The sequence below is a fragment of the Procambarus clarkii genome, chromosome 50, assembly GCF_040958095.1.
Source record: "Procambarus clarkii isolate CNS0578487 chromosome 50, FALCON_Pclarkii_2.0, whole genome shotgun sequence".
Classification (NCBI taxonomy): Eukaryota; Metazoa; Arthropoda; class Malacostraca; order Decapoda; family Cambaridae; genus Procambarus; species Procambarus clarkii.
The window spans coordinates 11,639,898-11,661,049 of NC_091199.1; the positions used below are offsets into that span (position 1 = coordinate 11,639,898).

The window sequence follows — 21,152 nt, forward strand, 5'->3', positions numbered from 1 at the left end:
ATAACCACAGAAGCTCACCTTAATTCTTTCCTCAGTGACTGTGGGATATCTGCTGTATAGCCTGAATTCAAATTATAATCTCATTTAACTACCTTTGTGTACTCTAGCTCTGCCTTTCCCTTCAAAAGGTTTTAACTTTAGTTAAAAAAAAAAAAAGAATAATATTGTCATCTATATTATTGTCTTTTTTTCTTTTTACTTCCATGTTCCATAGTACACTGGCTTTGCCTGTGTCCTCTAGTATTAACTTCATTATCTAGTGTTCCTGAGTGTATCTCTATTTAAACTACCTCAGTTTGTTTTAGTGTAACTTTAGTATTCAACTATAATGTACTTATAATAGTATAGTAAGCAAGCTTTTCATCTTATAGATTTCATAATTGTTTTTTTTTTTTACTTTTTTGGTCATCTATTGTTATTAATTATTCTAGTTAATTTTTTACATTCCTAGTTCCCATTAAGTTTTTTTTTTCTTTTTACTTAAAATTACCATTAAGATTATTTTACTTTAGAATTTTTAATCTACTTTTTTCTTTGTTTTCTATTTTGTAATTTGCCATTCTTGCCTTGTTTTCCTGCAAACAGCCTTTTTATGCAGACAAGTATAGACCCAGAAGTAAACCTCTTATCCACTATCTATGACAATCATCACTTCAATGATCAAAATTGCAGATATTTTACAGCACATGATGTAAACAATGTATTAACAGATAATCACAATATCTCTGTAATCAACTTGAACGTTAGATCCCTAGGTAAACACTTCGATGATATTAGTGCCTTGATTGAAACTATTGACAACAAATTCTCTTTTATTATACTTACTGAAACGTGGTTGAAAGAGGATAATACTCAACTCTTTAACATGCCTAACTACTCGGCAATTCACAACTGTCGTCAAATGCAGAGAGGTGGTGGTACTGCTCTTTACTACCACCAAGAACTAACATGCTTAAAAATAATTTGAACTAGAGACTGCTGTGGGGAGTATATCTTCGCCAGTTTCAGAGTCAAGGGTGCCGAGTCTGTCCTGTCTGTGGGTGCAGTCTATAGAATTTCTAACACTGATGTGTCTGAATTCAACTCAAACCTTAGAAATCTAATACTAGATAACAGATTGAACAAAAACCATCTAATTATCGCAGGGGACTTTAATATTGACCTCTGCGAGCCTGAACACCCTACTGCTGTTAGCTTCCTCAACTGTATGAATTCCTGCTTCCTCATACCCTTAATCATTAGACCAACTAGAATCACTGATAGTACTGCTACGACTCTAGATCACATCTGGACCAACATAACCTCTCCGCTTACTTCAGGTATAATCACCGATAGCACTACAGACCATTACCCCACATTTCTCTTAACTAACATTAGCAAACCACCTCTAGAGACAAGGGAGTTAAGCTTTAGGCTGCACAATGAAACTGCTATAAACAATTTTATAACTGCTGCTGATAATGTCAACTGGGAGTCCGAGTTAGGTAACATAGGGGACATCAACCTAGCAGTGCAATCTTCTCTTCAAACAACTCTTAGCCTTTATAACACCCACTGTCCTATGCTTACAAAACAAGTCACAAGCAAAAGACTTAACAATCCTTGGCTTACAAAGGGAATACTTAAATCCATTAACAAAAAACACGACCTTGAGAAGAAGTATAGGCTAGGAACAGTATCCAAAGAATTCTCAAAGAATTACTCGTTATTGCTATCTAAAATAATTAGACGAGCAAAAACTAAATACTATGAAGATAAATTTACCCAAATAAAGAGCAACATTAAAAAAACTTGGAGCACAATTTCACAAATATTGGGATCAAAGAAGATTTTAAATAACAAACCAACACTCCTTTCCAATAACGCTGGTCAGCTTTCAGCCTCTGATTCTGCTATTGAGTTCAATAGGTTCTTCTCTTCCATTGGGTCATCCCTTGCAAATGATATTCCATCTTCCTGTACTGATGTTAAGGACTATCTTACAGGTAACTATCCACAGTCTCTGTACCTAAAGCCTACTAGTTCCACTGATGTCAATGAAATAATCCTTTCCATTAAAACCAAGTCTAGTGCCCTCGAGGAGATACCAACTTTAATTTACAAAAAAGCCTCCAGATCTCTAGCCCCTGCTATTGCATTGCTCTTCAACAAGTCACTTGAACTCCAAACCTTTACCAATACCTTTTACAATGCCAAGTACTTAATGCGGCGGTGGGTCATATTTTGCCCAAAACCCCCAGCAGTTTTCAAAATATCCCAAACATCCCAATTTCGAGGCCTGAGCCATATTTTGGAGCCAAATTCTGGCTCCCTGAACGTATTCGCAGTTTGAAATTAAAAATTTTTTACCGTACACATGCCAATTACTGAAAGCGGCGGTGGGTCATATTTTGCCCAAACACCCCTGCAGTTTTCAAAATATCTCAAACATCCAAATTTCGAGGCCTGAGCCATATTTTGGAGCCAAATTCTGGCTCTCTGCACGTATTCGCAGTTTGAAAATATGACCTTTTTTACCGAACAGATGCCAAGTACTGAAAGCGGCAGTGGGACATATTTTGCCCAAAGCCCCCTGCAGATTTCAAAATATCTCAAACATCCCAATTTCGAGGCCTGAGCCATATTTTTGAGCCAAATTCTGGCTCTCTGCACGTATTCACAGTTTGAAATTACAAAATTTTTAACCGAACCCATACCAATTACTGAAAGCGGCGGTGGGTCATATTTTGCCCAAACCCCCCTGCAGTTTTCAAAATATCTCAAACATCTCAATTTCGAGGCCTGAGCGATATTTTTGAGCCAAATTCTGGCTCTCTGCACGTATTCGCAGTTTGAAATTACGAAATTTTTTACCGAACACATGCCAATTACTGAAAGCGGCAGTGGGTCATATTTTGCCCAAACCCCCCTGCAGTTTTCAAAATATCTCAAACATCCCAATTTCGTGGCCAGAGCCATATTTTTGAGCCAAATTCTGGCTCTCTGCACGTATTCGCAGTTTGAAATTACGAAATTTTTTACCGAACACATGCCAATTACTGAAAGCGGCGGTGGGTCATATTTTGCCCAAACCCCCCTGCAGTTTTCAAAATATCTCAAACATCCCAATTTCGAGGCCTGAGCGATATTTTTGAGCCAAATTCTGGCTCTCTGCACGTATTCGCAGTTTGAAATTATGAAATTTTTTACCGAACACATGCCAATTACTGAAAGCGGCGGTGGGTCATACATTGCCCAAACCCCCCTGCAGTTTTCAAAATATCTCAAACATCCCAATTTCGAGGCCTGAGCCATATTTTGGAGCCAAATTCTGGCTCTCTGCACGTATTCGCAGTTTGAAATTACGACTTTCTTTTACCGAACATATGCCAAGTACTGAAAGCGGCAGTGGGTCATATTTTGCCCAAACCCCCCTGCAGTTTTCAAAATATCTCAAACATCCAAATTTCGAGGCCTGAGCCATATTTTGGAGCCAAATTCTGGCTCTCTGCACGTATTCGCAGTTTGAAATTACGACTTTTTTATACCGAACATATGCCAAGTACTGAAAGCGGCGGTGGGTCATATTTTGCCCAAACCTCCCAGCAGTTTTCAAAATATCCCAAACATCCCAATTTCGAGGCCTGAGCACTATTTTGCAGCCAAATTCTGGCTCTCTGAACGTATTCGCAGTTTGAAATTACGAAATTTTTTACCGAACACATGCCAATTAATGAAAGCGGCGGTGGGTCATATTTTGCCCAAACCACCCTACAGTTTTCAAAATATCACAAACATCCAAATTTCGAGGCCTGAGCCATATTTTGGAGCCAAATTCTGGCTCTCTGCACGTATTCACAGTTTGAAAATACGACCTTTTTCACCGAACATATGCCAAGTACTGAAAGCGGCAGTGGGACATATTTTGCCCAAACCCCCCTGCAGTTTTCAAAATATCTCAAACATCCCAATTTCGAAGCCTGAGCGATATTCTTGAGCCAAATTCTGGCTCTCTGCACATATTCGCAGTTTGAAATTACGAAATTTTTTACCGAACACATGCCAATTACTGAAAGCGGCGGTGGGTCATATTTTGCCCAAACCCCCCTGCAGTTTTCAAAATATCTCAAACATCCCAATTTCGAGGCCTGAGCGATATTTTTGAGCCAAATTCTGGCTCTCTGCACGTATTCGCAGTTTGAAATTACGAAAATTTTTACCGAACACATGCCAATTACTGAAAGCGGCGGTGGGTCATACATTGCCCAAACCCCCCTGCAGTTTTCAAAATATCTCAAACATCCCAATTTCGAGGCCTGAGCCATATTTTGGAGCCAAATTCTGGCTCTCTGCACGTATTCGCAGTTTGAAATTACGACTTTCTTTTACCGAACATATGCCAAGTACTGAAAGCGGCAGTGGGTCATATTTTGCCCAAACCCCCCCTGCAGTTTTCAAAATATCTTAAACATCCCAATTTTGAGGCCTGAGCCATATTTTGGAGCCAAATTCTGGCTCTCTGCACGTATTCGCAGTTTGAAATTACGACTTTTTTTAACGAACATATGCCAAGTACTGAAAGCGGCGGCGGGTCATATTTTGCCCAAACCCCCTTGCAGTTTTCAAAATATCTCAAACATCCCAATTTTGAGGCCTGAGCCATATTTTGGAGCCAAATTCTGGCTCTCTGCACGTATTCGCAGTTTGAAACACGACTTTTTTATACCGAACATATGCCAAGTACTGAAAGCGGCGGTGGGTCATATTTTGCCCAAACCCCCCAGCAGTTTTCAAAATATCCCAAACATCCCAATTTCGAGGCCTGAGCCATATTTTGCAGCCAAATTCTGGCTCTCTGAACGTATTCGCAGTTTGAAATTACGAAATTTTTTACCGAACACATGCCAATTAATGAAAGCGGCGGTGGGTCATATTTTGCCCAAACCCCCCTGCAGTTTTCAAAATATCTCAAACATCCAAATTTCGAGGCCTGAGCCATATTTTGGAGCCAAATTCTGGCTCTCTGCACGTATTCGCAGTTTGAAAATACGACCTTTTTCACCGAACATATGCCAAGTACTGAAAGCGGCAGTGGGACATATTTTGCCCAAACCCCCCTGCAGATTTCAAAATATCTCAAACATCTCAATTTCGAGGCTTGAGCCATATTTTTGAGCCAAATTCTGGCTCTCTGCACGTATTCGCAGTTTGAAATTACGAAATTTTTTACCGAACACATGCCAATTACTGAAGGCGGCGTTGGGTCATATTTTGCCCAAACCCCCCTGCAGTTTTCAAAATATCTCAAACATCCCAATTTCGAGGCCTGAGCCATATTTTGGAGCCAAATTCTGGCTCTCTGCACGTATTTGCAGTTTGAAATTACGACTTTTTTTTACCGAACATATGCCAAGTACTGAATGCGGCGGTGGGTCATATTTTGCCCAAACCCCCCAGCAGTTTTCAAAATATCCCAAACATCCCAATTTCGAGGCCTGAGCGATATTTTTGAGCCAAATTCTGGCTCTCTGCACGTATTCGCAGTTTGAAATTACGAAATTTTTTACCGAACACATGCCAATTACTGAAAGCGGTGGTGGGTCATACTTTGCCCAAACCCCCCTGCAGTTTTCAAAATATCTCAAACATCCCAATTTCGAGGCCTGAGCCATATTTTGGAGCCAAATTCTGGCTCTCTGCACGTATTCGCAGTTTGAAATTACGACTTTTTTTTACGAACATATGCCAAGTACTGAAAGCGGCGGCGGGTCATATTTTGCCCAAACCCCCTTGCAGTTTTCAAAATATCTCAAACATCCCAATTTCGAGGCCTGAGCCATATTTTGGAGCCAAATTCTGGCTCTCTGCACGTATTCGCAGTTTGAAAATACGACCTTTTTTACCAAACATATGCCAAGTACTGAAAGCGGCAGTGGGACATATTTTGCCCAAACCCCCCCTGCAGATTTCAAAATATCTCAAACATCCCAATTTCGAGGCCTGAGCCATATTTTTGAGCCAAATTCTGGCTCTCTGCACGTATTCGCAGTTTGAAATTACGAAATTTTTTACTGAACACATGCCAATTACTGAAAGCGGCACTGGGTCATATTTTGCCCAAACCCCCCTGCAGTTTTCAAAATATCTCAAACATCCAAATTTCGAAGGCCTGAGCCATATTCTTGGAGCCAAATTCTGGCTCTCTGCACGTATTCGCAGTTTGAAATTACGACCTTTTTTACCGAACATATGCCAAGTACTGAAAGCGGCAGTGGGACATATTTTGCCCAAACCCCCCTGCAGATTTCAAAATATCTCAAACATCCCAATTTCGAGGCCTTGAGCCATATTTTTGAGCCAAATTCTGGCTCTCTGCACGTATTCGCAGTTTGAAATTACGAAATTTTTTACCGAACACATGCCAATTACTGAAAGGCGGCACTGGGTCATATTTTGCCCAAACCCCCCTGCAGTTTTCAAAATATCTTCAAACATCCCAATTTCAAGGCCTGAGCCATATTTTGGAGCCAAATTCTGGCTCTCTGCACGTATTCGCAGTTTGAAATTACGACTTTTTTTTACCGAACATATGCCAAGTACTGAATGCGGCGGTGGGTCATATTTTGCCCAAACCCCCCAGCAGTTTTCAAAATATCCCAAACATCCCAATTTCGAGGCCTGAGCCATATTTTGGAGCCAAATTCTGGCTCTCTGCACGTATTCGCATGTTTGAAATTACAAAATTTTTTACCGAACACTATGCCAATTACTGAACGCGGCAGGTGGGTACATATTTTGCCCAAACCCCCCTGCAGTTTTCAAAATATCTCAAACATCCAATTTCGAGGCCATGAGCCATATTTTGGAGCCAAATTCTGGCTCTCATGCACGTATTCGCAGTTTGAAATTACGACTTTTTTATACCGAACATATGCCAAGTACTGAAAGCGGCGGTGGGTCAAATTTTGCCCAAACCCCCCAGCAGTTTTCAAAATATCCCAAACATCACAATTTCGAGGCCTGAGCCATATTTTGGAGCCAAATTCTGGCTTTCTGTTTCTTATCTCTACTGGAGATAAGAAACAGCCAATGTTGAATTTCAACTACCAAAGGATGGACTGGATTAAAGGATTCTAGAGCCATGAAGGCACTGCAAGTGTCAACTACAAACACAGAGGAGGATTGACAGCGAGAAAAGAGTTGATGAAGAGCATAGAGAATAGCATAAAGTTCTGCCATGAAGATGCTAGTCTCCGGAGGCAGGAGACACAAAGGTGCAGTCAGGAAAAACAACAGAGTAGCCTACACCGTCTGCAGACTTAAGACAAATTGGTGAAGACGGAAATAGAGTGGAAGTGTGAAGAAAAGTGTTCAAGGAAAAGGTGATTTAGAACTGTAGGAGGGGTAAAAGTTTTAGTCATGTGGGTCAAGGCTTACAGAATTTAGGAACGGGGACCCCTCCATAGGGGCAAAGACGGAATGACACGAGGGGAAATATTGGTAACACAAACTGAAAGAGCATTTTGTAAGAGAGAACCGTACAGAAAGAGATAGGTGGTGAAGGGGAACAGGAACCACAGGATGGGTAAAGGTCAAGGCATGACATAATCAAGAGTGAGGGTGCTGTAAGGACCGTGCAAGGTGGAGAAGACAGTAGCAATCATGGCGATCCTGTAGAAACAGGACGCCAGTTTCAACATACAGGCTTAGGGTAGGTGTCGAAGGAAAGGTACCAGAGCTGAGCCGTAACCCAGTATGATGCAGTGTGTCCAGATGGTGAAGGGTAGAAGGAGAAGCAGACGAGTAAACAGGGCCATAATCGAGTTTAGACAGAACGAGAGAGGAATGTAAAGAGAGGAGCAGTGTCGATTAGCTCCCCAAGAAGTATGGGACATGACCTAAAGTTAGTTAAGGGCCTTAGAGCATTCAACTCGGACGTAAAAAATATGGGGCGACAAAGACAAACGAGTGTCAAAGATTAGCCCTAAAAGCTTTAGCAGATTCTTTGTACAAAAGGGGATGACCCCTGTTACCTAACAGTAAATAGGTATCTGGGAGTTAGCTGTTACAGGCTGCTTCCTAGGGGGGTGCGTGTGTGGGAGAAAAAAAAATTTAGTAGTTAACCACTGAACTGCTCTGTCTCCAAATAACACCCTGGTGCACAAGAAATAAATTCTTTCCAAAAATTTTTTTTCTCTTCTTATATTGTTAAAATGCAGAGTCTGATCACGGGGAAACTAAACAAAAAATATTGTATGTGACTTACTTTAGCTGCGATGGAGCTGGGAAGTTGAGCAAATTATGGGCGCTGAGCGTTGGAGCGATGGGGGTCTGTCGGCCCCGCCACCCCGTGCGACGGCAGTTACTGCGAATAAAATGTTGCGCAATTATTTTGAAGTTTCTCATTCATTTCTTCCTTTTTTTTGCTGTAATATTATTTAAAAGTGTGTAATTTGTGGAATTTATATAATTCGAAGTATAGAACATCGCTATGCTCAAAATTATGGGCCTCATATATGCGACATATTCTACAATCAAACAGTGCTTTTGCTGTTATTACACTATATACACACATTGTATATACCCATCTACGTATGTATTCACCATAACGATCCACTATGTTGGTATGGTGAGCCCAAAAAACATGAGTGAGCTGCCACACCCTGCCAGTCCTCCCTCCCTCCTCCAACACATTACTCGCCAACATTCCTCCTCTCAAAATACTGTTATTGTGTTTATTACACTATTTACACACGTTATGTATAAGTATGTACATGTTTTATTTATGTACATACGTACATACTTGCCATCTCCTCACCTCTCTCTCTTGCCTACTTAATGCTCTTGCTTCCCTCATCTCATCACAATCGACTTTATAATGGTCCAGGACGGATCGAAATGTCGTCGTCTATTCAATTTCCAGTGTGTGGTTTGGTCAACAATGAAATCTTCATGCAAGATCTTATAAAGAAAACCCCTAGAACGAATTTTGCAGATACGAAAGAGTTTAAGGTGAGTAGGGGATGGTTTGAGAAATTTTGAAAAAAACCAGCGTTGAATGTAATGAAACGCCATTTTCTGGGTGAGACCCGGAGGCTCCCCGGAGCTTTACCGGCTGATATGCTAATGTCAGACTTTGGCATCAGTCATGTGTATGGAGTTCTAGGGCCTACCGGGGACCACGAGCCAGAACCTGGCCCCCTCAGAGAGGCAAGGGGAGCAATGGCCTATAGAAACCCCCGTGTGGTTGGAAGCATTCTATGTCTGCCATCGACCGGGTCAAGCATCCAGAAAGGTAAGCATTCCAAAACAAACCCCTATTCTGGTGAAAATTGCTACCTAAACCCGAACTAGTGGATAGAACTCTTCAACAGAAAACAAGGAAACTAGCATGATGTCATACGTCACCGCGCCGCTGTCTGCGCAGCTCCCCCCTCCCCGGGAGGGGGAAGGGGGAGCCCCAGACCTCCCACGCCGGCTATCCACCCATCAGTTCTGAGGCTGGATGTCAAAACACGCGAAAAACGCCGACCGGAGGGAGGGAGGGTTGCCGGGGAGCCTCCGGGTCTCACCCAGAAAATGGCGTTTCATTACATTCAACGCTGGTTTTCAGGGGGGAGCCCCGTCGGCTCCCCGGAGCTAACTACCCACAGAGGAAGGTCAAAGGGACAGAACCGGGAGGCGGACACCACGCACCCCTCAAGGAGGCGAGACAGCCGACAGCAAACGCCAACCCAAGGCGCCACAGCCCCAAAATTCCCAAGAACAACAAGAGAACCACGAGCAGCAAGGCCCCTGCACGAACACCAAAAATCCATGCCCGAAAGACCGCAAGGCCACGTCGCCCAGACGGCAGCGAGAGCAGCGAAGCCACGAACGCCACAGGCATGAGGGAAGAACCCAGGCAGCTTAGCCGCAAGAACACGGCTGACCACCCGGGACACTATCACCCGCGAACCGGGAAGAACAGAACCTGGATCAACGCAAAACGCGCTCCGGACCCAAACAACAGCGGAGGGCCGCCACTGAACACAAAAACGACACACCCCGGCCTGACCAACGAAGCACCAACAAACCCTGGACCCCTCCAGAATGCAGCAGCCCCACCTCGCGCCAGAAAAGATGGAGACTGCTGCCACCAAACGACCAAAACGCTAAAACCAAAGGAGCAAGAAAACTCAGCGACCCGACCCCCAGAGGCAAAGGTACAAAGGAAAGAGCCGACGAAAAAACACACCGGAACCGAAGGGGCACTACCAACCGAGGAGAAGACAGAGCACGCTGACCAGAGACCAGGATGGTGCAAGCGGCGCACGAACAGGCCGGAGGTGAAACGACGCACAAGACAGCTGACTAACGGTGCAGAAACAACACCAAGACCGAAAGCAAGCTGAAGCGACTCCACCCGCGCCGCACGAAAAGAGGCGACAGTATGTGGCAAGACGACGGCCCCCAACCCCCACCAGAAAACCAAGCCGAGAGTAAACCAAGCCAACAAGAGTAACCACCTAAGAAGGGACAGGAAAAGGAAGGACCGCCAAAATACCCCATACTGCCGCCAAGAGAAGCACGCAGGTGGGACACCTACCACGAAGCCACCCGACCACCAACCGGAGACGAGACCGCGAGGCAGAACATAAGCAGCCCCGACAAGGCCCCTCCGAGCCCAGGAAAAAGGCGGAGCCGCGGGAAGATCTCGGGTGCGACCACCGAAACCCAGGTACAAGGAGATGGAACGTCTGCCGAACAGAAAAACTCCCCAAAGCATGCAAGCCCGCCAGGAGTTCAGAAACGACAGGTCCGACGCGAGACATCGCAAGACCCCCAAAAAAAATACCAACCGGCAGGGCAAGCTAGGAAACCAAAGAAGGCGGAAGGGTCGCCGCCAGAACAGTACCCGAACCAAGGGGTACGAACAACTGCAATAGACCGAGACAAAGAAGCACTTCACAGGACACAGGCTGACCAACGCCTAAGAACACACGCAGAACATCCCTGCTGCAGAGGAGGCAGGAAGAAAGAGCAGAAGCACCAAAACCCCAGGAGAACAACCAGGGGTGGACAATCAGGCAGGGACAGAAAAACCCCCACGCAATCCCCAGGCACAAAACGGCAGCAAAGTGCCACTCCACAACCGGACACAGGAACAAGGACACGCCACCGTGAAACACGGTACCAATGCACACGTGCAGCAGCAGCAACAGGCACCACTGCAACAAGCAACATGAAAATAGCAACACCCTTCTGCAAAGGCAGAGAACGGAGCAGGCAGACCCCAGACAGGGCCAACGGAGACACGACAAAACCCTGCAGGCCCAGAAACCTGCACCAGGCGACCGACGGCGGAGAAACCCCGCTCGATACCTGCTGGATGAGGTACTGGGAGCTCTTTCACACCTGAAGCCCGGCCCAAGGCCAGGCGAGACCGGCCAGAGGGTGGCCCACCAGGCAGCTGCTAGGAGCAGTCCACCGGCCCACATACCCCCACAACCAGGACGGGCCAGAACAGCCATACGAAAACAGGCTAGTGCGCCCTGGAAGTCCACAGACGAACCAGCAAGAAAGCTTATGCTCGCGAGTAGGTCGTGTAACAAGCAGACCTCTGATGGTAATACAGTGTTCCCCAAATGTGCCAACAGCACCACTGCACTCCACTGGTACTATCCCGCAAGTTCTACCAGATAGGCGGGACCCAAGAGCCAGAGCTCAAAAACTTGCAAGCACAGCCAGGAGCCTACCAGGTGAGTACAGAACCAACCCTACAACCCCCACAACTCACAACAGTAAAAAAGGAGGGTCCCCTGAATGACTCCAGCATGGGTTGGACATGCACATGAGGGGGACAGGAAGGGTTGAAAAATGGACAGTCACTGGTGTGCGAACGGTCTCAGTTGTACAAAAATATACCTAAATAAAGACAGGTATATAAACACCACCGCATCCAGCGCCCGGCCAAAAGACGCCAGACCGCAGAAACTCACCTGGCGAATGGTGGCACGAACTTGACACGACGCAACCGCGCCCAGAAGAACCTGGGAGCACCGCCAGGTGAAGACGCCAGAGCCGGACCCTGCCGGACCCGCAGGAGAGCAGGGAGAGGCGAAGGAGGCGGTCTACACCCATGACACATGGAAAACCGCGGTGGCCTCCCCACAACTGGGAACCAGGACACCCCCGGCGCGAAGGGACACATACCGCAACCAGGGAGAAGAACGAGAGACGAAGCACTGTAGCAAAAAGGGCGCAAAACACCAGCACTGAAACACCGCCCAGTCCAAAACAAACTCCACGGCGCATGCGCATAACACGCTGGCCGAACCGCACACCCTCTCTGTGGGAAGGCGCCAGCCAGGACTACTGCACGAGAAAAGTAGCCAAAAGAGGAAGCAGGAACAATAAAACTGGCCAAAGAAGCAAAGAGCCCAAAAAGGAACCCAACCGGGCGACAAGTAGCCCAACCGGGCGACAAGCAGCCCAACCGGGCGACAAGCAGCCCAACCGGACGACAAGCAGCCCAACCGGGCGATAAGCAGCCCAACCGGGCGACAAGCAGCCCAACCGGGCGACAAGCAGCCCAACCGGGCGACAAGCAGCCCAACCGGGCGACAAGCAGCCCAATAGGGCGACAAGCAGCCCAACAGGGCGACAAGCAGCCCAACAGGGCGACAAGCAGCCCAACAGGGCGACAAGCAGCCCAACAGGGCGACAAGCAGCCCAACAGGGCGACAAGTAGCCCAACAGAGCGACAAGTAGCCCAACAGAGCGACAAGTAGCCCAACTGAGCGACAAGTAGCCCAACACATCAACAAGGACGAGGAGCCGACAGACGTTCCAATAATGCGGGAAGTAGCGAAAAACCTTCCCGTACCCTCGAGAACACAGAAGCCAACACTAGTCCTGAAGGCACACGAAGGCGCAGGCGCACCCGAGATCAGAAGTCACGCAGAACCCCATCGAACAGGGAAGCATGACGAAAACACTGTCCCAAAAAATGGTGGGAGGAAACATCCACCCACAGGACGGAACCAACCGACTCAAAGGCCAAGGAACTGAGCCCGGGGAGGGGCCGATGCCCAACAGCACGTACGGCGAGTGGGGAGGAAAGACCCCACTCCGCGTAACCACAAGCCCCGCCTAGAGGGGGATAAAAACCCCCACGGGGCCCAACGGGGCCAAGGCCCCCCAAGTCAGCCCCTCCCCAGCCCTGGGAACCTACACGACAGGCCCCGGGGCCGAGCCGTTCCCCCAAAGCCCCGGCCGTACCAGAAAACCGGGGCAGCCGTGAAAAACACTAAGGAAGGGAGCCCACTGGCAGACTCATACTAACATGGCTGGAGGAACAGGCTCAAATGCCCCCGTCACTACCCCGGAAGGGGAATTCCCCGAGACTGCCCGAGTCTCAACACCATCAAAAACCCCGCCCCGAACCTACAGACGGTAAGGAGCTGGATGCAGGCAGGAAGGGTGAACCAGGGGAAAGACAAGGGGGCGTGGATAGAACCGAAGCAACCAACACCCCCCAGGTCCCAAAACGAACTACAACGGGGCAGCCCCGGGGCTCCCGGGGAGGAACCACGAGAACGTTGCCACCACCAAGGCTCAAGTGCAACGCCCCTGCTGCCCGCACCCGCTTTGTCAGCACAACCGGGTAACCGAGCCCCAACGAGCAACCAAACTCGCAGGACTCTGGGTCGAAGGTGTCACCGATCCCACAGGCAGCAGACGGAGGCAAAACAGAGAGTCACCCAGAGACAAAGGGTGAGAGCAACCCTCAAACTCGCTGGAAGCGAGGGGGGGACTCTGGGGTCACATCCATCGGTCCCGCGCGCCCCCAGAGGTTTCCCAGGGTCCCGAGCGTTTACTATAAGAGGACTCGCGCTCAGGTAATCCCAGGCAGGGTACTGCTAACCGGCACCCAAAGCTATCAAACAACTTTCTAAGAGCCGAACCCCCGGGACGTGTACACTCACGGGGACCTAGGAGGGGGTACCACCCGAAAATACACAGAACACAAGGGACACAAGGGGCAAGAACGAAGGCAGACCCCCCCCCCACCAGGTAGATAAACAAAAAGAAAAAGAAAACCCCGCAAGAGGACAGCGTACCCAAGCGGAACAGAGCCGGCCGCTATGATTGGTAAAGACAAGCTGCACAGTACCCCGTGCCCCACCAGTGCAAAAACTGCCCCTTACTCTAAGGCGAACAAGGGAGACAGAACACCCGAGCACACAAAGAGCGGCCAAAAACCAAGCAGTAAACGGCCAAGCAGGGGCAGGACCCAAGGAACTTGTGGAAGGAGGCCCCAAGCCCCAAGGGCAGTACTTACAGGGCACCTAGGGAAGGGAACCCTAGGCGCATGCAGCCCGAGTACTGGAGAAACACTCCCGGCTCACGCACCACCTAGAAAACAGACACCACACTCTAGGTACAGTGCTGAAACAACCACTGGAGCCGGAGCACATAACCGGTGCCTATAGCATCAGCCGAAGAACTGATGGGTGGATAGCCGGCGTGGGAGGTCTGGGGCTCCCCCTTCCCCCTCCCGGGGAGGGGGGAGCTGCGCAGACAGCGGCGCGGTGACGTATGACGTCATGCTAGTTTCCTTGTTTTCTGTTGAAGAGTTCTATCCACTAGTTCGGCTTTAGGTAGCAATTTTCACCAGAATAGGGGTTTGTTTTGGAATGCTTACCTTTCTGGATGCTTGACCTGGTCGATGGCAGACATAGAATGCTTCCAACCACACGGGGGTTTCTATAGGCCATTGCTCCCCTTGCCTCTCTGAGGGGGCCAGGTTCTGGCTCGTGGTCCCCGGTAGGCCCTAGAACTCCATACACATGACTGATGCCAAAGTCTGACATTAGCATATCAGCCGGTAAAGCTCCGGGGAGCCGACGGGGCTCCCCCCAGAAAGACGTGGTATTCATAGTGTTGTGAGGCATGGTGAGGGTGCCAGCTCAGACAAAGTAGGGGCAGAAAGATTTGTTCGTGATTTTAAAGATTTTGTAGATACTATATTGATGGATATATTCCACAACAAGTGTTTAATTGTGAGGAGACATGGCTATTCTGGAAAAAATTGCCGAAGAGGACATACATTACCCAAGAGGAGACGTCACTGCCCGGACACAAGCTAATTTGGGCTAACTTGTGTCAGGATAGGCTAACTCTTGTGCTGTGTGGCGATTTGAAAATTAAACCCTTGCTCGTGTATCATTCCGAAAATCCAAGAGTTTTAAAAAATATATAACGTGCAGAAAAACTGTGATGTAGAGTGGTTTGCCCTGCCATCAAAAAATATCTGCAAGAGAAAAGTTTGACACTAAAGGGCCTGCTTCTCGACAATGCTCCTGCTCATCCTCCAGACTTGGAGGGTGCATTGTTGGGGCCACTTTTTTTTTTTTAGGGATATTCCTGCATGAGCCCTAAGTTTCTGGCTAATGAACCAATGACATGAAGGAGGAGTTTTCAACCTACCTTGTGTTAGGTGTGCAGGGGTCAATAGGCTGAACATAATGTCAGGAGCAAAGGGGGGACGTTTGCCTCTTCAAATACAATTGTGACCATCTTCATCTCTTCGAACTATCCTAAATGCTCTCTTCACCTGTCTGACCAAATTGGGTGTCCAGACCACCTTTGAATCTGAAATTGTAAAATTAATAGTGATTTCAGAATATTCAGTCCATTTATACTAACAAAATTATATACAGTATACTGTAATTGAAATTTTACAGAATGATAAAGGCAATTTAGTAACTTTGTTAAAATGCACATGGGGGAAATACATGAAAATAGGTTAATATGGTTTGTAAGATTGATGGGAAATGTTTATTACTTTTATGATTTAAAAGCTGTATAGCCCTGATACTCCATCCTGGGTGCATTCCACCAGGTAATGACCACAGCAAAAGTTTTCTACGAGGCTCTATTGTCACACAAACTTTTCACATTTTCAAACTTGATTCATCTTTCCCCCCCCCCTCATTCCAGGGGTTTTCTTTAAAAGGTCTTCATGCAAATGCCTTGGTTTCTCACAAATGATGGCCTCTGAAATGCTATCACCTGCAAACTCTTTGTTGTGTATCCAAATTAATAAAAACTTTTCAACATCCTCAAGTGTTTGTGTTCTTGTTTCGGGACTGTTGATATGCCTTTTGCCACTTTAATGCTCATAATGTCCTTTTTCTTAGCAAGTATAGTGCATATTGTTGACATAGATTTGTTGTACTGCCTAGCTAGTTCAACAACCTGTGCACCGTTTTGACGTTTATGAATGCTCTCTTGTTTTTCCTCTATGGTCATTCTCACATGTGTTTTCTTGGCTTGAACCTTACCACTGGCTTTCTTGGGACTCATGGCAAGATATATAATAACAAATTTTATGTTCAAATAGCCAAAAATCCCAAAACAAATGTAATGCTTTATAAAGAATTCAGGCGCGATAGTTACTAGGCAGGAGACACTGGTAAACTGAGGTGCGATCACCATGCCACCACGCGCTAGGTCAGCCCATACGCATATCAACAAACTCATTTCCCGAGGCAAAGTTTGTAACCCGATTCAAATTTTTCGAAGAAATTAGGCTTGTAACCAGAAAAGTTCATAAATATTCATTCGTAAGTCGAGGTGACACTATATATAAGTAAAAAATTAAAATTTTGTAGATACACTGTGCTGTATTGATGGATACATTCCACAACAAGTGTTTAATTGTGAGGAGACATAGCTATTCTGGAAAAAATTGCCAAAGAGGACATACATTACCCAAGAGGAGACGTCACTGCCCGGACACAAGCTAACTTGGGCTAACTTGTGTCAGGACAGGCTAACTCTTGTGCTGTGTGGCGATTTGAAAATTAAACCCTTGCTCGTGTAACATTAAAAAATCCAAGAGTTTTAAAAAATATATAACATGCAGAAAAACTGTGATGTGGAGTGGTTTGCCCTGCTATCAAAAAATATCTGCAAGAGAAAAGTTTGACACTCAAGGTCCTGCTTCTCAACAATGCTCCTGCTCATCCTCCAGACTTATAGGATGCATTGTTGGGGCCACTTTTTTTTTTTAGGGATATTCCTACATGAGCCCTGAGTTTCTGGCTAATGTACCAATGACATAAAGGAGGAGTTTTCAACCTACCTTGTGTTAGGTGTGCAGAGGTCAATGGTTGAACATAATGTCAGGAGCAAAGGGGGGCGTTTGCCTCTTCGAACACAATTGCGACCATCTTCATCTCTTCGAACTATCCTAAATGCTCTCTTCACCTGTCTGACCAAATTGGGTGTCCAGACCACCTTTGAATCTGAAATTGTAAAATTAATAGCAATTTCAGAATATTCAGTCCATTTATACTAACAAAATTATACATACAGTACTGTAATTGAAATTTTACAGAATGATAAAGGCAATTTAGCAACTTTGTTAAAATGCACATGGGGGAAATACATGAAAATAGGTTAATATTGTTTGTAAGGTTGATGGGAAATGTTTATTACTTTTATGATTTAAAAGATGTATAGCCCTAATACTCCATCCTGGGTGCATTCCACCAGGTAATGACCACAGCAAAAGTTTTCCACGAGGCTCTATTATCACACAAACTTTTCACATTTTCAAACTTGATTCATCTTCCCCCCCCCCCCTCATTCCAGGGGTTTTCTTTAAAAGGTCTTCATGCAAATGCCTTGGTTTCTCACAAATGATGGCCTCTGAAATGCTATCACCTGCTAACTCCTTGTTGTGTATCCAAATTAATAAAAACTTTTTAACATCCTCAAGTGTTTGTGTTCTTTGTTTCGGGATTGTTGATATGCCTTTTGCCACTTTAATGCTCATAATGTCCTTTTTCTTAGCAAGTATAGTGCATATTGTTGACATAGATTTGTTGTACTGCCTAGCTAGTTTATGTTCAAATAGCCAAAAATCCCAAAACAAATGTAATGCTTTACAAAGAATTCAGGCGCGATACTTACTAGGCAGGAGACACTGGTAAACTGAGGTGCGATCACCATGCCACCACGCGCTAGGTCAGCCCATACGTATATCAACAAACTCCTTTCCCGAGGCAAAGTTTGTAACCCGATTCAAATTTTTCGAAGAAATTAGGCTCGTAACCCGAAAAGTTCATAAATATTCATTCGTAAGCCGAGGTGTCACTATATATAACTAAAAAATTAAACTCAGGATTACTTTCAACCCCCACCCCTTTTGCTCTACTCCATCGCCACCTACCTTCACCCCCCTCTATGATGTACTCTTCCATAGACACCTACGTTCACTGCATATAATGCTCCCCTCTACTCCTCCATTGTCACCTACTTTCACCCCCCCCTCCGCTCTACTCCTCCAGGGTCGCAGACAATTTCACGAGCGTGAGAACTACGAGTTCTCTAACCACTCTCACACTCCTACTCTCTCACCAGTGAGGGGGAGGGAAGGAGGGAGGTAATGAAGGAAGAAAGGTGGGGGAGAGAGAATAGGCAGGGGGGAGGAGGGCCTAGATACATTTCTTCCATATAGATAGGTAGACTGAGGGAGAGCTGCTTGCCAAGAGCCCTATCAGACAGGCTTCCTATTCCTCAACCCTCCCTAATATGCCACATCCTGGTCAGGACAACTTGCTCGATTGTTATTCTTGGTGTGACTCGAGAACTGACCTCGAGGCGGGGCATGGGCATGGATTATCTCCCTGGGGCACGCACCTCCCTGCCCCAGCTCTCTCTCTCTCTCTCACATAATCTATCAAGGGTCTAACATGAGGTCATTGTGCCTACCAGAAGTGTATATGTCCAAGGCTGGCCACCTGTCTGGACCATTCAAATGTATAAACACGTAATTAGTCTATTAAAATTATATATAGTACTACAATTATAAATTAATTTGTTCATGGTCATTCGTTTATCAGTATTTTAATATGAGGTATATATACGCATGTATGTATACGTTGACGTACACATATATGATTATGTGTATGGAATGATTATGATTATGTGTAATCATATATGATTATATCTAATGGAATGCATTAGTAAGTGATGTGGTGGAGGCTGACTCCATACACAGGTTCAAGTGTAGATGTGATAGAGCCCAATAGGCTCAGAAACCTGTACACCTGTTGACTGACGGTTGAGAGGTGGAACTAAAGAGCCAGAGCTCAACCCCAGCTAGCACAATTAGGCGAGTATATGAACGAATGCACATGTACACTTTCAAATGAATTAAGATACCTTGAGATACACAATGACTTAGTTTAAATAGTTTAAACACATTATGGTACTGATTTTGACATGCTGATGTCTGGAAGGGAGAGGGGGTGTGGGGGGTTATTGTCTGAGGTGGAGGACCAGAGGAGGGGGTCAGTGGAAGGATGGTGGCTGGAGGGATGCCATTGTTCTAATGGTTATGAAAACAATTATTGATGGCAGGAATTCAGTGGGTGTGTACTTCACCAGCACCATCACCATACTGTGCCCTGCTACAACCCCCCCTCCCACTCCACCCATGCTGTGCGGGGCGTATTACAAATTATGGGATAACCGACTGTCTGTCCATTCCTGTCTGCTCGTTATGCTGCCCTTCCTTTTGAAAATTGTCTGCTTTATCGACTTCCTTCAAGACCACACGTTAGCCTCTTATCACGCCCTCTTACCACTCTCAGGGAACCGGCTCTTCTATACAATAGTTACCACTCAGTCCCCAAGGTGAAAGAGTGTCCGGGCATATGACTTGTTACGTGTACTTATTTGCGATTCGTTTGGGCTGTCACGTGTGGTGATTAGTGTTGGGTAAGGCTAGGCCAGGTCAGGTCTGGTCAGGTCTGGTCAGGTCTGGTCAGGTCTGGCTAGGCCAGGCCAGGTCAGGCCAGGCAGGGTGAGAGAAGTAAAGCGGCAGGTACTTACGTTTCCGAGAAAGTAGCGGCGGTAGTATATTGTTGATTTAGATTCGACGACATCCTGATGCTAGTAGGTGGCGGCCTCATCGCTCTCGAACTTGTTGTTGTTGTAGGGGATACGAGGCACACCCAATATCCCCCTTACATTGATCACATCGCACACTAATATTTTTACTATTTCGGACACCAGATTTGTCTGTTTCGTATATGTATAATTGTTCAATATTAAAACCACAATAGAATGCTCTTAACAGTTACAATTTTCAACTTAACAGCCATATAGTTGGCAAGAACGCCGCCCGCCAGTGCAAATGGCTCAGACCCTGTTGGAATATAACCAGTCTGTCAATCGGGTCAACCCAAGTGTTGCGTTCCCATGCGTTTCCAAAAGGGTCGCCCATGTTGGAATCGGTGAACGCCCTAGTAATATTGTTGAAAACATCTTAATAACTTATTAAACCAAAGGTCTTTTTATGTCAGAAGAACGGCAGAAACTAGATCTATATATGAAAACTCTTTCAGGACAAAATTTAAAGTAAAACTAAAGATATTTGTAGTTGTATAAAAGTTGCATTTTTCATCGGTCGTAGAGCCGGAAATCCGCAATATTCATCTCAGAACAATGCTTATTTCACGCAGAATCGTTAATAAACGTAAGATTTTTATACGTCTCAAGAAAGATAGAAACATAAATTTACTTTAATCTAGTTTTACATAATCTAGTTTTACTTTAAATTTTGTCCTGAAAGAGTTAGCAATAAGACGTATAAAATTATTCTTCAGCTATATCTAGCCCTTCTTAGTCCTCATTTAGGCTTTGCAGTTCAGCTTTGCTTCATTTTTGGCTGGGAATGAAATTCTGCCTTCTAGAGACATCCTTTAGTTATAGACTAGTTTGTCCAGCCAGGAATGCATCACATGCTTTGTCCCGTGGCCTTGCTGTGCCATTATTTTCACACTACTTGTGATTGGTGTTTTTTGATAGATTGAAATATTATTGATGTTTTTTGTCAACTAGTCAAAACATGGAATATTTTGTTCCATATTTATAGGCTCAGGATGATCTCTCAAAGGTCATCCAAATAGATTAGCTAGCTGATGATTTATCCTCACTCTCTTGATATACAGATGTTTGCTGCTTTGTTGACTTACTTTGCTAATATATCCATGGCAAATAACCAGGCTTGCAGCATCTGAGGGTCCAACTGGATTTTAGCCTCAGCATGCTTTTGGGTAATTTGGTGCAAAGCTGATGTCCTGCCCAAAGTTCTCTCCTGTTGTTTTTTT

The 21,152-nt window shown here is 45.6% G+C and overlaps 1 long non-coding RNA gene across 1 annotated transcript in view; it reads right to left on the minus strand.

Annotated features, from left to right (window-relative positions):
* Nucleotides 1–20,198, minus strand: part of LOC123771461 (uncharacterized) — a 28,572-nt gene extending 8,374 nt beyond the window's left edge. Inside the window, exons 1-4 of the long non-coding RNA XR_011222533.1 lie at nucleotides 19,873–20,198; nucleotides 17,114–17,276; nucleotides 15,454–15,618; nucleotides 8,246–8,344 (exon numbers count right to left, since the gene is read on the minus strand). This is a non-coding gene — a long non-coding RNA (uncharacterized lncRNA). The remainder of the gene's footprint in view (nucleotides 1–8,245; nucleotides 8,345–15,453; nucleotides 15,619–17,113; nucleotides 17,277–19,872) is intronic.
* Nucleotides 20,199–21,152: the final 954 nt, after the last annotated feature.